This window comes from Bombus bifarius, unplaced genomic scaffold, assembly GCF_011952205.1.
Source record: "Bombus bifarius isolate JDL3187 unplaced genomic scaffold, Bbif_JDL3187 scf7180000009243, whole genome shotgun sequence".
In the NCBI taxonomy this organism is placed as follows: domain Eukaryota; kingdom Metazoa; phylum Arthropoda; class Insecta; order Hymenoptera; family Apidae; genus Bombus; species Bombus bifarius.
Window position 1 is genome coordinate 2258450 of NW_022884989.1, and position 20508 is coordinate 2278957.

Consider the following 20508-nt stretch of genomic DNA (forward strand, 5'->3'; position numbering starts at 1 on the left):
TTTGTTCGAGGAGGATTAAAAATCGAATCTTTGATAATGTACAGTAAATCGGATATAATCTTTTTTATTCTGGTCGTAAGAAGGGTGAAGGGAGGAAAGGAATAATTAAATGCAGAAACGACAAATAAAATAAAGGGCGATAGTATTAGTAATTTACGATAATTAAACCGAGCAGTCAGCTTAGTGAAGAATCAAACAACTGTTTGTTCTTTCATTTTGATTATTAAATTAGGAAAAATACGAGATATAGATAAAAGAAATCAAGATAAAGACTAGCTTGAAAGTTTAAAATTGAAATTTTAGTCGCGCAGTATTTTATTGCGTAAGTTTAAAATTGTGCATCATCTTCCTAAAATTTCGCGTCACAGCATTTACACATCTACGCTAGATTAGGATGTTCTGAAGTCCGTGCAAAAAATAGCACAAAATCTACATAGCATAGAAGTACGATTTTTTCAAATATACACATTGTTACATTTATCTCGAATTCGTTTTTGTTTTTTTTATCAATGCAGATTTTGTCAGGACAAAGTTAGTTGGTGGAAAACAACAAATATTACGATGCCTGATCTTTTTCTCGAAGTTCATTTTTTCCAGTTTTCCTCGAGCTGAGTGTCATTTTTTTAAGTAGAACTACATTTATCTTTATTCGACAAAAGATGTGTTTCTTGCACAAGAAAAATATCAGCTAAGCATAGTTCGTTTCCTATTTTATATCTCTTTATTCTTTCTATTTTATGTTCACGATTTTTCATTACATAACATCTCGACAATTCGATGCCTCGAATCTGTTGCTTTGCCATTATTCTTGCTGCACTCAAAATCTACACGGCTTATCCAGCGAAACAAGAGACACTAATATTCTTTAAAAGCCGTCTTACAATATTGTCTGCACGGAAAGCACTTTCACGTTTGATGCATAGGCCATAAACGGAACGACTGTTGTGCTTTCAACCTATCAACCCCGAGGAACGCGAACTTGCAAGCCAAGAACGATCCAAATGGCCAACTCTGAGTAATATCGAATAATGACGGGTTGGAGAAAAAAAATCGTGAAATGCGAATAACATCCAGAGAATTTAATATAAAATCCAACACTTCGCTTCGAAACGAGAGAAGTACGCAGCAAAGAACCACAGAAATGTGGATGAATATTTTTTCGCGTTTATTTCGAAGAATTTTCCTGGAGTAGGAAGTATTATTCTCCAAATAAGGGATGCAAATGATTGATCGATCGATGATCAAAACGCTAAAAACTATCTAAGTAATCCTTTATTATTTTCTTTTTCTCTTGATCCATAGAACATGAGGGTATTGTGTAGAAAATGAAGCTTTTTCGTTAACAAAATTTACGATATTCCTTTGCATAATTACAATGTACATTCAATAGAATCCAATAACGTAATTCGATTAGAAAGTAACGTTATATTAATGCAATTTCTTCCTTAAGGGGTTAACTTGTTAAATAGATTATTCATCGATCAGAAACTCCTTGTTTGGTAAAATGTTAAAGGTTAACGAAGGTAAATACGATAATGCGTTTTCAGTACATATATAGCGGTGCATTCAAAAGAAGAGAACAAAAATATGTGGGAAAAGTAATTTGTCTTTTTCAATTAACAGATCGAATCTCTAGAGTTACGGTTTTATCGATTACATTTTGTTGATATTGTAATTAGCAAATCTATCGGTGTTTTCAATAATGTACGAATATGTTAGACTAGGAAAGATGTTCCAAGTGTAATTAATTCTCTAAACGGGAAGCGTAAAGATAAATTTACGAGCATGTGGCGTCATTGATATTAAAATTTCCCGCGTCGCCACTTTATCCATTGCTGAGCGCGCTAAAATACGTGGGACAGTTTTAACGAATGTTCTTAGGAATTGTAGAGACTTTTATGAATTCTCTCTATTCGCAAGAAAAAAAAATGTCAAAAAATCGTGCAGAGACTGAGAGTATTACCTCGTTAAATATTCGTGTTTTGGATATGGTGCTCGGCTTGATTCAAACAATTTCATCGATGTGCTGGTTTCTGGCCTAATTTCATGTCACTTACGCAATTCAAACGAGGATCACTAGTCTTCTCTCGTCGTTACTTCTATTTAATTGGAGCTGTCGTGTTGCAATAATGGTTGTACCTCCAGTACGAAGATTTACTAGGTTTTATTACAGAAAATATTTGCAATGTCATTTTCTCGTTACTTGGTCGATGTATGTTGTTGAAATTATTTCCTCTACAAATAGATACTGCAACGCCAAGCAGGAAATATATATTTTATAAGTTCTCTTAATCCTGTATTTTCTTTCTACAAAGATTGTCAAAATAATGACAATTTTTCCCTACCCTAAGTTCAAACTGAATACGTCAATTACATTTGTATCTCACTATTTATAATACCAATTATCTTTACAATAGAGTAAAGGTAATTTTAAAAATAATGCAATCAGATATAAAAAGATATAACAAAATCATCTTGTCGATTTTGTTTGTTTTTTAATTTTATTCAAACGATTTGACATGGTACTTTTGCCTCTTTTAGTCTTATTGTCTATCCTGATTGTTCTATTCATCTTAACGGTACCGAAAATAAAATAAAATAAAATAAATTATCCAATTTCGTTGGAATCGACACATATTTTGCTCGATAAAAGCAGGTTTGCGTTTCAATGCGCATGCGACAAACTCGCGCGTTCTACGCGCCATTTATCTACCCGATATCGGATTTAAGATATGCAAAATAAAATGAACGCGAGTAGATTAACGAGATACGTTTTATATCTCGTGTATTGATCCACACATCAGGTAGAAAGAAACGTGTAATATGTTTCTAAATATCGTTCGCCCTGTGTCTTCCAAGTGGATGTTGTAAGGTCGACGGTGACCTGGCTAATCTACTGTACTGTCAAGACTTCACGTGAGTCAACATGCAAATCTGCGGAGTTCCGAGTGCACCGTTCAAAGTAGAATAAGCATACGTGTTTATGTCGGCTCGTTGCTCGCATGTTAAGTACGGGTATCCGCTTGAAGGCTTGAACATTTTCGAAATAGCTCCAGGTACCGTGTTTATGCATTATGGTAAGCGTATATATATATATATATATATATATATATATCGAATACTAAAGAAAGGAAAACAAACGTGAAAAATAAATCATACAATTATGGTGTAGATATTTATGTAACATTAAAACAATGTAGTAAAATTAATTTATCAAAATGAGGTGTATAGCGATGTACATACTAATAATATTGAACAACAATAATACGAATATTAATGCTGCCAATAAATGTGTGCCAGATATAATTACAAATAACATGTAATTATTGTGTGATAATTTATGTTATACAAATTAATATGCAGGCACGATCGATTTATATAGGGAAATTATTTGTACAATAAGTGCTGGTGCAACCATATGCCTGGTGTAAATACAATTGTTACGGCATAAGAGGATACAAAAAATAAAAGAATAAAAATGGTAAGAGGTATACACAAATTGGCCTCATCTATCGTGAAGCGTGAAATAAATCTCGTAAGTGATTTACGAGTGCTGCAATTAAATACGAGTGGTTATTGTTTGCGATTCAAACAACGCGAAACAATTATCAACGGAATGGTTACGATTTTCCTCTTTTTTTCCCCTTTGCATTTTATTTCGATCAATTTTTATCTGAATGGTATCGTTTCGATCAACGATATCAATTTATTTCCCTTACTCAAAATATTGGACATTCTCGATAACGTTTGCTTCATAAGTATAATCGAGTAAAGTTACACAGGATTTTCTGCACTTTATTAATTCTATTGAACGCTTTAAATACGTGTATTTATGTAAATCACGTGGAATTGACGCACTTACTGCAGCCCTACGTGTATAGTAGGCATATTACTTGTGTGTATATGTACGTCCGTGAAAGCGATTACGATTATGTGTTCGCCAATGTACACTAATTTTCGTTCAGCCAACATCAATATTAAATGTAACTGTGGGAGAGAGGTCTCGATTGATTTCTCTTTTGAGTAATGTTCGATTAACTCGTGACATCGGTAAGATGGAGATATCAAGGCGATCGTGGGAGAAATTAATTTGTCGAGACTACGACCTTTGAATAATTTCGTAGAAAATATTGAAATATACCGTACACTCTTAATTTGTCGAGACTCTGACGTCTGAATAATTTTGTTAAAACGTTGCTTGAAAATATCCTGAGAAATAAGATTTATCAGTTGATTTATCAAGCAGATATGTATATCCCTCTTTCCTAAGGGTTATTGCAACCGAAATACGTACTGCTTACGCTAAAATCGTGCAAGTTAAGCTTTAGAATTTAGGAAGCTTCTGCGACTTTGTTTCCTTCGCTAGATCATAAGAACTTTAAGCGATTATGGTTAAAGCTCGGCTTGTTACGGTTTTACGCGCTTTAAGTATTCTCGTGCCAGTCGTTGCCATAAAACAGAGCCGAAAACCTCTGACCGTGCAGATTTGCTGCAGTGAAAACGTATCCCCAGCTTAATACCCGAAATGGTAGCCGCCTACGCCGACATAACTCCCATAAATTCACGGATTTGATTCTTTCAATTTCGTCGGGCAAGTACAATTAGGTACGGTATAATTAATAACAGGTTTCGCTCTTTTTAACTTCGATTTATCAACTATGTGCAAACCTAACAGCCTGCGTTTCATTTTCGATCGTCCTATTAAAATTCTTCTGTTCGATCACGAAACGACATTAAACTTAAGAAATTAACAAAGATACGCTTTCCACTTGTGATACGTTTTATGTATCGTCGATTCTACAATATACAGGGTGGTTGGTAACTGGTGGTACAAGCGGAAAGGGGGTGATTCTACGCGAAAAGAGAAGTCGAAAATCGACTTTGAATTTTCGCTCGGTACGCGTGCACTTTCGTTTGAAAAATTAAAAAAAAAATTGAAAAAAAAAGAAAAATTGTTATTCTATATTTTCGACTTCTTTTTTCGCGTAGAATCACCCCCTTTCCGCTTGTACCACCAGTTACCAACCACCCTGTATATTCGTGTCATTCCCCCTAACTTGCTATATATATTTTAAAAAACGATAAAAACGTAGGAAGAAAAAAATTGTTTGCGCTTTCTCATCGTCGAAATTCAGTTAGACCAACCAGAAACAGCCAATCGATGTTATTGACCAACGACAGGATACCGCCGATAGAAATTTTATTGCGTACATCGGATAGACGAGACAGAGCGGTGACGCGCGAGCGATTGTCGCATTGGAAGGCGAGCGCGGTGGTGCATTGATTCGTTCAAGTTACGACACCCTCGTCGGCGTCGTGTATGCGTCCGATCCTTCGTATACCGCTGGATCATAACGTTGTAAACGCGACGAGCTGAGTCGTCCTGGACAAAAAGGATCATAATCTATAACCGAGCAAAGCTTTATGAGAATCCATAAATATTAAACGTCAAGCAGCGTCCGCGTTTCATTCGTATCTCGACTCGCGATTACTTCCATTAACGAGAACAGCAGGAATTGGCGCGCCTACGATGATAGAGCTTTCGTTCAACGATAACGCGTTACATTCATACCTAACGCGTTATTGTGTATCGGCATCGTTGCCACTGCAAGCCATCATACCACGTATAGTCCCGATAGAGTTGGTCGGTTTGTTTCACGCGAATTCCTTGCGTTCTTCATCGCGTTCACGAAACAGAAGGATAGATTTCCATGTGCACATGGTTGAATTTACAGAGCGCAGTTTCGCCGAGGTGTCGGGCTTGAATAATTGAAACGCGAAGTCATTCGAAAACAGCAGTTTCCTCTCTGTGCTGATTTTACTATATGTATTCAAGAGACAGTATTGATGACATCGAATTAATCGAAGGCGATGGTTGTAACAATGTGTGCTTGTAGTCGATAATACCGTCTGTTTTTGCTGGTGAAAGACAATATTTAAACTTGCGGTTTGAATTAGCGCGGTACTAGATGTAAATTGCGTTTTGTAGAACGGCCGCTCCAGGTACAAACGAATTTATACGCGGTGAAATGGAATTACACGTAGGAATGTATTTACGATAGCTTTCTAGGATGAATAGGTAGGCATTTAATTACGAATAATAAAGGAAACTAAATAACGTAGGTTTAACAGACGTTCAGATGTGAGGATATTTATGCGTTTATGGGGAAATTAAATGTATACAACTATGCAGAATGCATATGTAGTAGGCGAGAATATGGAAAATACCGAAAGTAAAGTGCTTATTACAATGTGATATTTAGAGATTGAAACGCCCTACTTAGTTGCGTTCATATTTGTTCCCATTAGTGCTATATGATAGAACGAAACGAACTGTTAACATTCCAAATAAATTTGTATAATTTTCTATCGCCAATGATATTAAACGATATACATTTTTACGCGTGATCGAATGTCAATCTCTTTCGTGTACGGAGAGTTATAGATTGAGCTGATCGTACCGTGTTATTATCTTTGTCATGCAGAGAATTACGAGCCAACGCACGAATAATTTGAAACCATGAGCAGAGCGTACACCCTGATCGTATTATGTCGATACCAGGCGTGTCTAATTTGATCTTCCGCCGTCGTTTAGCTTGAAATCTTCGATAGCGCATCCGAAACCTTTTAGACAACGAAATTCTAGGTTTCATTGCAAATACACTTCTTCCTCGACTACTGGCATTTTCGATTTTCGCTTTATGGTAAATTCATACGAGACGTATCTCGGACTTTATTATTTTATTCTTAAGCGGATAAAAATTTGTTTTTAAATAATATTATAGGATAATAGGATTATGAATAATAGTAATATTATAAATAATGATAATATTATAAAGAGAGAAATTAAGTTTCTCAGAGCATAAGGTTACAATATTCAGTAAATTAATGTCTTAAAAAGATAAGAAACGTATTTCTCAATAACATCTTCATTTAAAATCATTGAAATTGTTCGCGTCGCAAGTGGGCTCGGTAATTTTTCTTCGAAGGGAACTGATTTTTCTCAAAGTCGTTTCTCTATTAAATGAAGATCGATTACACGACCGTAAGAAGTATCTTTGCCTGTAAATTTCAATAAAAAGCGGGGGCATTGTTTCCCTCGTTCCCTGTCCCTTCCCTAGCGTGCTCCAACATTTCTGCTTTTCTTTCCTACGTTATCGTTTACGCGGGTTCATTAATCAATAGATAAGTCTTGAGTGGTACACGCAACACCTAGTTGCGTGTATACGTAACACCATAAAAATGTCCGTCTATGAATTAAAATAGAGCGAAAGGAGAACTAGTCACGAGAAGAATTGTATCGAACGAATTATACCGACGTTTTATTATTAATTCACGTAGACACGTACTTTCTAGAATTCGCAAAAATTCGTTTCGATGCAAATTCTGTTCGTTTCGTTAAAATGAAACTTCAGTCGTGATTCAGATTCAGTCGTGATACAATTAGTACGATTTGAAAATTCGCTTTTGCGTTCGAACGAATAACGTGATTAATTAAATGCGATTGAAAATTTGCGAGAAATTATCAACAATTTCCATGCAGTTCCCTGTAATATCGTTGCGTATATTTCTACGGGGTTCCGACTAGAACCGCGATTGAAACAGGAGGCAACGATCAATCTCTACGTATTCTCTTCTTTACCGACCTCCACCGGAAATTACCACAGACTGCAGCATTTCCGGTTAATGTTGCGCCATTAGCCAACGAGATACGAAAGTTGGAAAGAATTAAAAGATATTTCCTCGAACTAACACTTCATTGCCATTATATTTATTATTATATGTATCGTCCTTCAACGCCTTATAATAATAATAATACGATACTAATTGTGTTTAATTCATCTCTATGATATTTCCTTTTGCGGATAATTCATTTTTTCGATACAATGCAAATTGTAATTCCACTTGGTTTTTAGTATTCATATGAACGTTTCAAATTGTTTTCCATGAAAGAACGACGTATTTCTGCTATATGTATTTAAGGGTATTTAGTTCTCTGACGATAATGTTGCTGTAAAAGCAGAAATCCAGGTTGATGAGAAGTAAGAATTGTTATTTGTTGGATACGACGTGTATTTCTAAAAGTAAAGAGTAAAAAGCTTTATTTCGGAGTTTCTTCTTATGTCGCAGTCATTCAATTCGATCTTTCTAACGACTTTCTTCATTCCACGTAAAAGATATTATCCTTCACTGGTATTTTAAGTGAAAATAAGACAATAAACGTACTCCGATTCTCAGATCTCTTTCGAGGAAATGTCGCTTTATACGTAGCTTCTCGAGCTTGCAAACATTATACTTATGCTTGCTGTTTTTCTTATAATTCCATTCGTACCTCTTGAAACACGAACAAAGAGCTTTAAGTGTTGTCATTATTTCTTAACAGAATATTTTATTAATTAGCGAATGAAACCAAATCTTTACTACACTAATTAATTTACGATATTCAATCTTCGTCCAAATTAGTCAATTGAATTAGGGGACCAATTTCGATAAATACGACAATGGAAATAAAATCGAGAAATTTTTAACTTTCAAGTCGAGAAATAATTGAAATCGTCTCGATTTTACTTCCAACTTTGCGACGATTTCAAATCGATGCTCGAAATTGAAGTAAAATCGTTTGATTAATAACTGTGTAACTAGAGATTCGAAAGAATATCTTGAGTCCGATAAATCATAGTGAAACACATAAAGGAATCATGTGTTACATACTTGAATGAATTTTGACGAGGTTCTAAGAAGTCCAGAACAGTTCGAGCTGTGTATAAGTAGAAATAATTACCTGTAACAAAAGGAAAACCAGTTATATACACATTTTTCAATGCATACGTGACACAATTTAAATACCATAGAAATAATAACGTTTAATAATAACGTATAATAATAACGTTTTCGATGACACAGAGTAATTTTCAGAAATTATTCTTTGCTAAAAATGCAAACGATTATTGAGAACGTTCGACACTGGGAGTCGTGAAACGAGTTTCAATGCAGCGAAGTTGATTTTATCGCGAGAATGGCTTTTATTTCGCGATTAATTGTTCGCGTGAACTTTTTAAAGAGAGGGTCGCGATTAATGAAGCTCTAAACGCGAGTCGAGTAAACAAAAACAACGTATACCGAACGTCAAACAGGTTGTTAATAAATCAGTGTTTACCCTAAGAATAAAATATTCGCGCCTTCCCCCCCCCTCTTTTTGTTTTATAATTTTACAAAGATAAAACCTTTGCTTGTTACAAGGACGTAATTCTTCTCCTGTGTTCAGCTAATTTTGCAAGCGATAAATGTACATCTGACAGAAAGTAATAAAACTTTGTATAAGATTTCATATATTGACGTAACGTTAACTTTGTTGCGTTCTTTACTGCCATTTTTCACCCAATAGTACTTTTTTAGCATAACGATCATATCATAATGAATTGTTATCGATATGCATAATTTCTCACATTCGTATTAAGGATAAGCAGCACACTTAACTAATTAACTACCAGACACACTGGAAACTCTGTGTAAACAGTCTGTTTCTGTCTACTAAAACTAAATTCGTACGCAACGTTTCACTGTACTATAAAGTAACAAGATTATCAATTATAAATTGAAAATAACGAGAGATAAACGTAAGGAATTTCACTAAAACTCGTTTGTTCTAAATATTGACTCCCGTGAGAGGGCAATTTCTCTGGATTATATCTCAAACAGCTAACTAATTTCGTGGCTCCAATTAGCTCGCGTTCACTGTAAATCAATCCGCTCGATGTGAGTACCAACCATAACGAACTCGTTAAGTCTCAGTATGTAATGGCTCGTAAATTCAGCCGTTGTAACCATGACTTTTGACACTGTGTCGTTATTTTACCGACATTAATGAACAAAGTCGTACACAGCGAGCGTTAGGTAACACGATTAATCGAATTTCTGTAGAATTCCTTTGTAAATGATATGAAACTGTTATAACATACCAAGAACGAACATTATGTCACAAATTAACTGTATTCACAGTTCCCTATATATTACGAGTAAATTGTGTAGCAAGTAATAGTATTTATTGTTTTAATATTCGTATAATTCAATGCCGAGTAATAATGTAAATTCCAAAATATATCTATAGCGCTTATCGGTAGTTTATTGCGTTTATCGGATAACGCGGTGTTTCAACATCATTTACAATGGAAATCATTTGTATACTAGTAGCGATTTCCTATCGGAATTTACGCGGTTAACGATAATTTCGATGAATGGTATGAAGATAAATATGTGGTCGGAATTGAGAAAATTTATATTTTTCTTCGACAAGTCGGAAAACTTTCGTCATAAATTACTCTCCGAAGGAAGTAGTACAAGTGTCGATCGATTTAATTGTACAGGTTAATAGACTTGGAATATTGAGAACTATGTTTAAGTATAATTGCAACGAACAGTTTCTGTTAATATTGACTTTTCATTTCGCTAGTATGGATTGGATACGATGTTTAATTTTTATTTGCATAGATATCTTTTATAATTTCACATAAAAGAGCATGAAATTAATCTGGCGATAGATAACACATTAGTATCACTTTCTTATACTACATACGCTTCGTTTTTATCTCAATAAATATCCAAGTAAAGTTGAATGTAGAAATATCAACGTTTAGATTAAGAAAACTCTTATTATATTTAAAAATACACATAGAGAATTTAATTTTCTTGAAAATTTAATTGCCTGTGGTTTTTACTCCGCAACACAATGACCGGATCGAAGACGCGCAACTAATTTTGGAACACTACGGATGATCTGGGGAAAGGATCATCTAATTTTGAAGCAAGTAAATAATTAATAAGACAAGTGAGAAATGTTCACTTCGTATAGACCTTTATGAGTAAATCATTCGACATTTGATAAATTGTACGAAATGTGTATTAAGGCAGATTTCTAATAAGATTGCAGAAATGCAGAGTAATTTATTCTTACAAGCGCAATTTGTCCGGTGGTTTATAAATGAAAGCACAGATTCGTAATTAACTTTAAAGTAGAGGTACACGTTTATTTTATTTATCAAAGTAACTTGATCTAAATTACAAAATAGAAAGGATAAAATGGATGCAAAAAAATTAATTGTAAGCCAAAATATTTTTATATAAAAGATGGAATAAAAGTCTGACCTGGAATGATCCATCCCCTTTAAATTTAATTTGTAGATCTACGTTGATACAACATTTCCTCGTTTACTTTGATACGTATTATACATTTTTAAATTATTCAAGCCTTTATGAAATTTATCTGCACACAGGAAATATAATAAAAGTTAATAAAAATAAATCAATGCTCCTGAGTATAATGAGAAATTATTCAGAATTCTTCATCAACCGAATACGATTGCATTTATTCGAGCATTACGTGTTAATTAAAAAAGATGCGTTTAGCCAGCTTTTCTGAAAACCCGTATAAATTGAAAAACAATATTTAGAACGAATCACGATATTCCTGAATAAATTCTAGCGCGTTATGGTATGATTTTAAACGTTATTCTAACTGTCAAGATTTTTGCTTCGCCATAATTAGATGATCCAGAGAAAGCATATTCAAATTCGTTAAAACAAACTCCAACGCGGCAATCCAACTTTTCTCGTTTCGAATAATCATCGTACTCGCGATTAACGTCACTTCAAGCATCATGCTTCATCTGCACATGATTATGGCCAACAAAATAAATATTAATACAGAATAATTTCGTATTTGCATAATAAAGTTTTCGAAGAATCGACACTGGCAACTTTTCTTTATTTTATGACTTACATTAATTTATTAATGTTTTTTACATTATAGCGAATAGATTTCAAAATATTTTCATATTTTGTGCTTCGATTAACTTGTTTTGTTCAGCTTTATGTCTTATTTCTGGGGATTAATTTAGTACAATCAAATTGTAGCTGGTCATTGCTCATTGATCCGTATGCATATGAGGATAATTAGAACCCGTGCATCTACCTCATATGAGGGAAAGAATGCCTTTCGATTCTGAGCTGTAAATGTAGTAATTTTCTAGCAGTATATTAAAAGTGATCAAATTCGCGATAATAAATTTAAATTGTTAAAAAAAAATAAATACCTACGTTTCAACACTATTTCATATCGTATGATTTAAAAGGAAGAATTTTTGCTACACGTAATACTTATTTAAATGTGTTAGAGCATAAATTAAAAATCGAAATGTTGAATATAACTTTTACAATAATTCATGTAAAACATATACATAAAATGTTCCAATAGAGAACTAGATTTTATACAACAGTTAATAACAACTCGATCAGCAGCGACCGATTGAAAAAGGTTAAAGTATTTCATTACTTGGATTGCACTAATCGATATTTAAATACCTAATCACTGAAAAAATATACAATTTCTCATTCTACGCGTACTGTACAGTACACGAACATATTCCTGTTGATGTATTTATTCGAGTATCTAAGTCCTTCAGTTCTCGAGAGGGAACAGAGAACTCTGTTATTAACAGTTGAAGCTTGTCTGCATGCAACTCTATACAACCATTATCCCGCGATAGAAGGAGAAACTAACAATATACATATATAGGGTGGTATCGATTGAAGAGCGATAGGAGGTTAGGAGAAAGGAAACTTCGACTGGCAAAAGGCTAACCCCTGTCCGTCATGTTTGAACTTTGACAACGTAAGCCTAAAGGCAACCATAGTCACCCCCTTTTCCCGGCTAACACGTGTCTTTCCAAGTGTACACGAAAATACTGCCTCGCATCTTGTTTTCAACAATTTTATTGTAGCCGTTCTTGAGGGAGTTTTTGATATATCAACGAGGTTTCTATGTATTTTTCGACGCCTTCTGTTATACCTTACCCGCTCCAGTGGAAAGATAAGAATGGCAATAATAGGGTGTTTACGTATGCTGGCACACTTCTTCTTTCTGTTACTGTGTTCTTCCTCGAGCATCAACGAACGAAGGTCGAAAATATATTTGAGATTATTCAACCGTGCTTGTATACCTAAAATATGTAGATTCATTGATTTATGTATCAGCAGAGATACTAACTGGGACGACTTCAAAGACGATGATACTTCGATGACATTATGACTTTGATATTACCATAATGCATCTGAATTTTATTGAATTTTGTGTGGAATAGATATTTGAACAAACAAATAATTACTACCATCAAATTACATGTTTTTAAAAGCCAGTTAAGAAAAGTTTGGAACAAAAATAAAAGGAGAAATGAAATTAATTTCGAGAAATTGTCGAAAACACTTCTCTCATATCCGACAGAATTATTCTTCAAGTGTAAACGTCTATCTTTTTCTTTCTTTCTGTTTAAATACAAACTGCAAATAGTCTGCTGAATAGGAAACAAAAAGAGCCCCACAAATTTCGTTTCATTGATTTTCTCGGCTTGCATTTGTACTTGCTCGTTGCTGCTTCCTTCCGTTACAGTACTTTATTCGTTCGAGGAAACAAACGCGGCGAATGACACGGTTGTAACAAAAGCGTATCGCGTGAGATACGTCAGATACAACACACGAGACAAGCGAAAGCCACTCCGCAAAATGTGCCCCCCGATACGGCTTTAAGTTCAGTATGTACATTACGCTAATTAGTCTAAGAGCACCGCGAATACAGCTTGTTCCGAACACTCTGGTAATTAGATGCGACCCTACTGTTTCGGTCAATAGTTGTTACCTGCACGTAACAGCGTCAATTTGCGGTGCTCAGGCCTTCATCAGAGTTTATCGGACAAAGCCTCCGTGAAATGCCTACTAAGTAGATGTCAAGACCTTCCAAGACGTACAGGCCGACCGTACGTCGCATCAAATCCCGTAATGAACCGTTATCGAAATCTGTTGTGCCATGTTTCCGGATAGAATGATCTTTCTTATCGGAGATCAGGCTCATTTAATATCCGGCAAATAAGGCATCTGGCGTTGAAACATCGTCTCTTGCAGTTAGCTGGAAAATGAAGAAGTCTGTGGAGAAGGGGCAGCATCGTGATTTTATATTTTGACTTTTATACGTCATGTTTTGACTTGTTTTACTTTGATAAGTTGGAATATTAAAATTATTAATGAAATATATATTTGTGTTATTAGATTTTTTAAATTATAACAATTACACCAAGATACGAGTCTTGGTAGACTAAGAGATCAATTTCCAATATTTCTCATTGTGCAGATTTTAAACTACTTGAGATGAATATATTTAAATTTTGTTTTCGCTGAATTAACATTCTGATTTTATTTCGAATTGAGACACTCGACCGGAGATATTTAAAATATTAGTAACGAAACGAGGCAGTAATGAGAGTTTGTGGTGGTAACCCGCACAAGCAACCCAAGGCATTAAGTAGAATAAAATGTGCATAAGAAATTAGAATGAATGGCTTTACGTAATCAGTTGTAATTCTAAATTACTGCTAAGAAATAGTTGAGGAAAATAACTCGAGAAGTGGAGAGAATGTAAAATATCGTGAGTGTACGTATGAAAAGGGTGAATGAAAATTTAAGATTCTATCTGCATCTTAAATTTTACTCTTAAACCTTAATTTTAAATAATAGAGAAGTAGAGCTACGTCGAGATTTATTGCTGAATTTTTTAAATATTTAGTATACCAATCCTACTTTACATTTTTTTTTTTAAAATACATTTTTATTTAATGTCAGACGTTATTTGAGTTTTACTTAACAACTGGTCATCGTACATATACTCCACATATTTTTTTAAACGTATTTTTATATAAAAAGAAACGTAACAGCGCAAAGTAAACAGACAGGCTTTCTATCGTACGAGGAAGATCGATGTACGGAATCAAAATGAAAACGTTTTGTAGAAAAAGGATGAGACTGTTCACATTGCAGAGAAGTGTATTTAAGTAATAACTCTATCTAGTAGCGATGACCTACAAAGATGTATACGGAGTAACACGAGCAACTTTCTTTATAAGAAAAGACTCGCGATAATCCCACGACGCGTTAGTTTCCTTTTGCATCGCATGTTCATTTCGTTCGTAGAATTCAACTATTAAATATTATATTATCGAAATACATCTATTAATTGTAAATCAGACGGATAGCGAGGAAAACAAGTTAAATTTATTACAATAAATAGTACTAGAAATTGAACTTTTTCATTATCTTGATCTAACATTGATAACTTTGCTTATATCTCGATTATTGCTGCATAATAATCGTAAACTTTGATACATATTTTATTTGCGAAGGAGAAGCCCTTTAGGGACTTTGCGTTAACGCAATAACTGGAAGAAATAAGGACAGAAAAGTACTCGAAGCGATTGTAGTAGCAAAAATAGGATTACCAACAGCGAAGTTTGCCGCTTAGGGCTGAAAGGAAAACAGTCGATAAGAAAACAAGAAGGAAAAATTACCCCTTCGAGGCACAATTACCGACATTTTGATTTGGCGTTCCTTCTCGACCGTTTTCATTTAAGATCCTTCAGCTTTCCCGACATTCGTAGCTATCGCTACGTGTCTTATACTACGTTTTATTTTTAGACGTCTTACGATGAAAGACGTTGCAATGATAAATTTACTTTTTAGAATTTCCACTGAAATGTTTACGTTTCCCTACTGAAATTATTATAATCGAAGTGCGATTATTTATGCAAATTCATATCCTTACGAAAAGAATGAAAATAGTAGCGTCTTGGCAAAGATTTATTTCATTTAACGAATACTGTAGATTTACTGTACTGAGAATCGTATTATTATTTTATATATTCTTGCGTATTACGTGTATTCCATTCGTCTTTAAATTTCCCACAAGTGAGACAAAAATTAGATAATATTCTAATGATAATCCACGAAAGCTTAAAGTTTTATATCTTATTATTATTATCAATTTATATATATTATGTATATTAATTTCTTCTATATACATCTATATATTAAAACGATTCGGATATTAATATTAAATGCATACATTTAATTAACTATCGAAAAACATTGAAATTTATTTAGAAATTATCGTTTAATTGTCAATAATTAGTTAGAAGCAAAAAGATATGGAAACGTTCTGTATAATTTTAGTAACTCTGTAAGGAAAAGGAAACTGGCAGAGATTTCGTGACCAGCGTGCATAAAATCTACATTTAACTTCGATGCTTCAAGACGATTGAACTTTGCTTGAAAGCCCCTAAACGTAGGTCTTGAATGAAGCTTAAACTTACATGTCTTTCACTGTGATCTTACAAATTGCGTGGTCGCAAAAAGAAAGTAAATCACGGATTGAATTCGAGATCTAAATTACTCTATTCCACTTCTCTTAGAGATCTAGAAAAAACGTTTGAATACAATCGAACTGATAAGACATAACATCAACATAAAAACAAAAATTAGTACTCAAAATAGTACTCCAAAAAAAAAAAAGAAAATTAGAATAAACGTACATCTATATTGGCGAGATGATATATAGATGCAACTAGTAGTAAAAAAAGTTGAATGTTTTAAAAATACATGAAGTAAAAAGAATTATAAATTACTAAAATATCCTTATTGCAATAATTTGTAGTTTATAACATTTCTAATTCTATGATACTAAAGAGAAATTTCTATAGCGCTCTAAGTTCTATGACGATAGACGAAAGTTTTCAAGAATAATCCCATAAAATAGGATTTTTCTTCTGTATAAATAATTTCAAATATCTTTATCTAATATTTCCATATCAAAAAATCTTTTACAACCGATTCCATTACAAAATAAATTCCATGGACGATGGATACCCATTCGAAATTTGTAAAGCGTATATTGCGGTGTAACAGACATCTTTGTTCGAAGTAAATTAGCCCATTAAAGTTTAACGTCGTTATGGCTGCGACAACGACGTTGCCTGCTTGTGTATTGTGTATCTTTTCCGATGTGCAGCAAACTACCCTTCGCTTCGAGTTTCTTGCGATTCCCAAATTGTCGTAACAAGGAAGTTATAGTCGTTAAAATTGTTTCGGCTTTCAGGCTAACAAACACTCATAAGTCGATTAAAGCGATAGTTAAGTTTCCACAAATACTTCTGACTGCACGTTCTTGTACGGAATTTTCCAGATAGAAGAGATTTCGTGGCATAAATCAGTCGGTAATTTAACAAATCAGATGGTCAATTTCGAGAATCATAAATTATTTATAAAAGATAATATTGCTTATAGGATCAATATGGTATAGAAAAATATATATAGAAATAGATTTAATTAAAAAATATATATAGAAGTAGCTTAATTTTACGATAGTACTTTAATCCTGGAAAATAATTCACTTTTATGGTGGATCCTTGCACGTATCTTAAAATTCATTATTTCTTCCTAGCAAACTGGTGATGTTAAAAAAGATACTGTGGAGAAATTATGTTTAAAAACGTTTCATTGACCGGATTTACATAAACCTCGTAAGAGATCAATAAGAAATATTATCATAATCAACATCGCTTATCATGTTACATATTATCCGAAGATTCTCATTGTACAATTTTTCAGCAGTAAGAGCATTTCCAAGATCATAGAACTGCGACTCTATTTTTGTGGAATTTCCTGTATCTTTAATAAGAACAGATGCCCGCCATCAGCATGGAATAATACCAAACGTATTTATCATCGAAATTCTTATTCAAGGCGCGGGGTCACATTCATGCCTATAAATCTGTGCTTCTCCTGTGCATTTGCATTTAACGATGCGCACAACAATACCCCGCAAACGACGCGACTTTGTTTATTCGCCTGCATACAGAACGCTAAAGCTCGCGTTCGACTTACCGTAAATAATTAAAACAGACGTTCTCGCGAACGAGTACTAAGGACCGTGACGAAAAAATTCAACATTAGCATCGGAAATTTACTCGTCGCCGTGAAAAGGTAATTTAGAGATAATGAATAATAAAGTGTCGGAAATACAAATTTCGAATAGAAAGGAAAAAGCCATTTTATTACCTTATCATGTATAAAATCATTTTTTATTTTGTTAGCGCTTACGTACATCGTTTGTTATTTTAATTCCTCGATTTTGGGAAACAGAAACGTAACCAACGATCCGAGTACAGGTGAGTTAAAATATGGCATAAATAAGCAGCACAAGTTTACATATCAAAACCGCTTAATGTGATCGTTGTTACTCGCGCTTGCCGCGCCAACTGACAAAAGTTCTACGATTTTCGTGCACTTTACCTCGCTGTTACGCTTCATACACAATGTTGATGCATTGTCGTTCATTCGTCAGCAAACGTGGGATTAATTGAAATTCGTTTATATAAAATCCATCATGGGCATAAGCGTCCAGATGGAATGACGTCAGTTGTCGTACGTAGTGCCATTCGTCTTGTCAGTAGACCTCTATTTCCACTTGATTCCCAGCCAAACCACTTTCATCATATTTCGCTGCAATTTATACCGGGTTTCGCTATCACAGGGACCAAAGTAACTCTTGACTAACACGTTGGACGAATATCAATAGAGATTCAATGAAACGCCGATACAAAAGTTGTAAAGAGTAACGTTTCTGCTAAAAATAAAAATTAACTCGACACAGCTGAAAATCGATTTGTACAAGCTAAAGCGTTACCATATTGTTTAGTCGTGTCTTTATTCTCTTTGTTTTCTCTCTCTCTTTTTTTTTTTTTTTTTAATTGCAACCATGAAATCATTATAAGCACCGTGCCGGTGATAGTTTTTTAAATTCGATAATAATGAACAGAATACTAGTACCATGTATGCATTTTTAGGAATTTATATATTCTTTGGTATAGTATATTGGATAATGGCACATTTTATTCTCTGTGTTATGTATATTTTTGTATAGCTACCATTCGTTTTGATTTCTGTGGTACAAATTTTATAATTTAGTCGTTGGTAATTTTAGTGTTAAACAAAATGATACGAATTGAATAATAAATATAATAAAAGAAGCATATAGTTCGTTATGTTCTACTTTGAGAATAGAACTGAAAATGAACTTTTGTAAATAGAGTCTTACTGCATAAACGTGATATATATCGTGACTCGAGAAATATAATGTTATTACATTTGCTGTTATAAAAAGATAGTTGTACCGTTTCTTGTAAGACAGCAGAGTACAATGTATTATAATAGTAAAAGTAAGCACGCGATTTAACAAACAACTAACCATCTGATCTCTATAATTCTATTGTATAGATTTGCCTTGGAACAGAAATTAATTTCAGAGGTTCTATTAAACACGGCTGATATAAACAGATTTAATAATACAATTGTGGTTGTCGGATAACGCGTACTTTAATTATTGGTTGAATTTTAATTTAAAATTAACTGATCCGGAGAAAAGTAATTCATCGCATTGAATTAATTAACTAGGTACTTGTTGTATTTACGAACGTACGTATTTCGTAGGTGCGCGTGATAAATTATTGTAAATTTAATTCGCAACTTCGTAATTGCGAGACACACGAAATATATTATCTAGAATATAATCAAAACTCTTTTATAGGCCTCGTACACTAGTTAATCGAAATCTGTAACACGAAGCTAATCCTAACTTGACAACGTAGCCTGTAACAAGAGATAACTCATGCGATTTCAGATATCTATAATAAAATCATGTCCATTTAACGACGTTACCAACTTGAACGATATCTTGCCTCTGCTCTATTCCACAAGGGCAGACACAGTTCCTGAACTAGTTGCAAGTTTCAAGTAACCACCCACTCTGTTCGTGAATTGATCTCGAATCTTCGAGTTAGTCTACGAACGCAATGTTAGTCTACGTATGCTGGTTATATCAATTCGCAAACTTAAATGATACTCGATACGCACTTATCAGTACGACGTTCAAATCAACATTGTTAGCTGTATAAAATTATACAAATTAGATGAAATACGTTCACACGTTTTAATTCTTAAAACATAAAATTGAAAGACATTTTTAGTAAATTTATTAACTAGACGTCACAATCCACGTTACGTAAAATATATTTAAACGTTTTATTTAAAACAAAAAAAAATTGAATATCGATCGAGTAATTGCAAAACGAAGATTATATTATTGGTTAAATAAATTATTCTTTAAAATAATCTATTTCCTCTAATTTAAGGAAAAGAGGAATTTCGAAGTAGAAAGAAGTTTAAGAGAAAAGTCTATTAACTGAGTGAATTATTTTATACAGAAAAAAAACACATAGTGCATTTCTCTTAATTAAGAAACAACAATATTTCGATTCGACACATTTCGCTAAAAAGTAGAAAACATTTCAGTACAAAAGGGTAAAAGTTCATTACAAATGCATAACGCTTACTTTCTAGAATTTCGGCTCGTATTTTCGTGTTTGAAAATATTATTCCTGACAACTATGAATGTCAGTGTGATAACAATTTATCAAAATCGTAGCCGATTTACGCAGTGAAAAGTACGGTCATTGAGTGTAATACGTTACAGTCGAAGGTTCGAAGATCATTCATGCCTATTACCATTATCGATTTCTTCCACGAGGAAAAATTACCCTGAAGATGACAATAAATCGTACAGCCGAGAAATCTGGT

General features: G+C 33.7%; 1 long non-coding RNA gene across 1 annotated transcript in view; it reads right to left on the reverse strand.

Moving 5' to 3' along the window:
- Positions 1-8763: 8763 nt before the first annotated feature.
- LOC117214805 overlaps positions 8764-20508 on the reverse strand; it is a 94792-nt gene continuing 83047 nt past the window's right edge. Inside the window, exon 3 of the long non-coding RNA XR_004488941.1 lies at positions 8764-8782. This is a non-coding gene — a long non-coding RNA (uncharacterized LOC117214805). The remainder of the gene's footprint in view (positions 8783-20508) is intronic.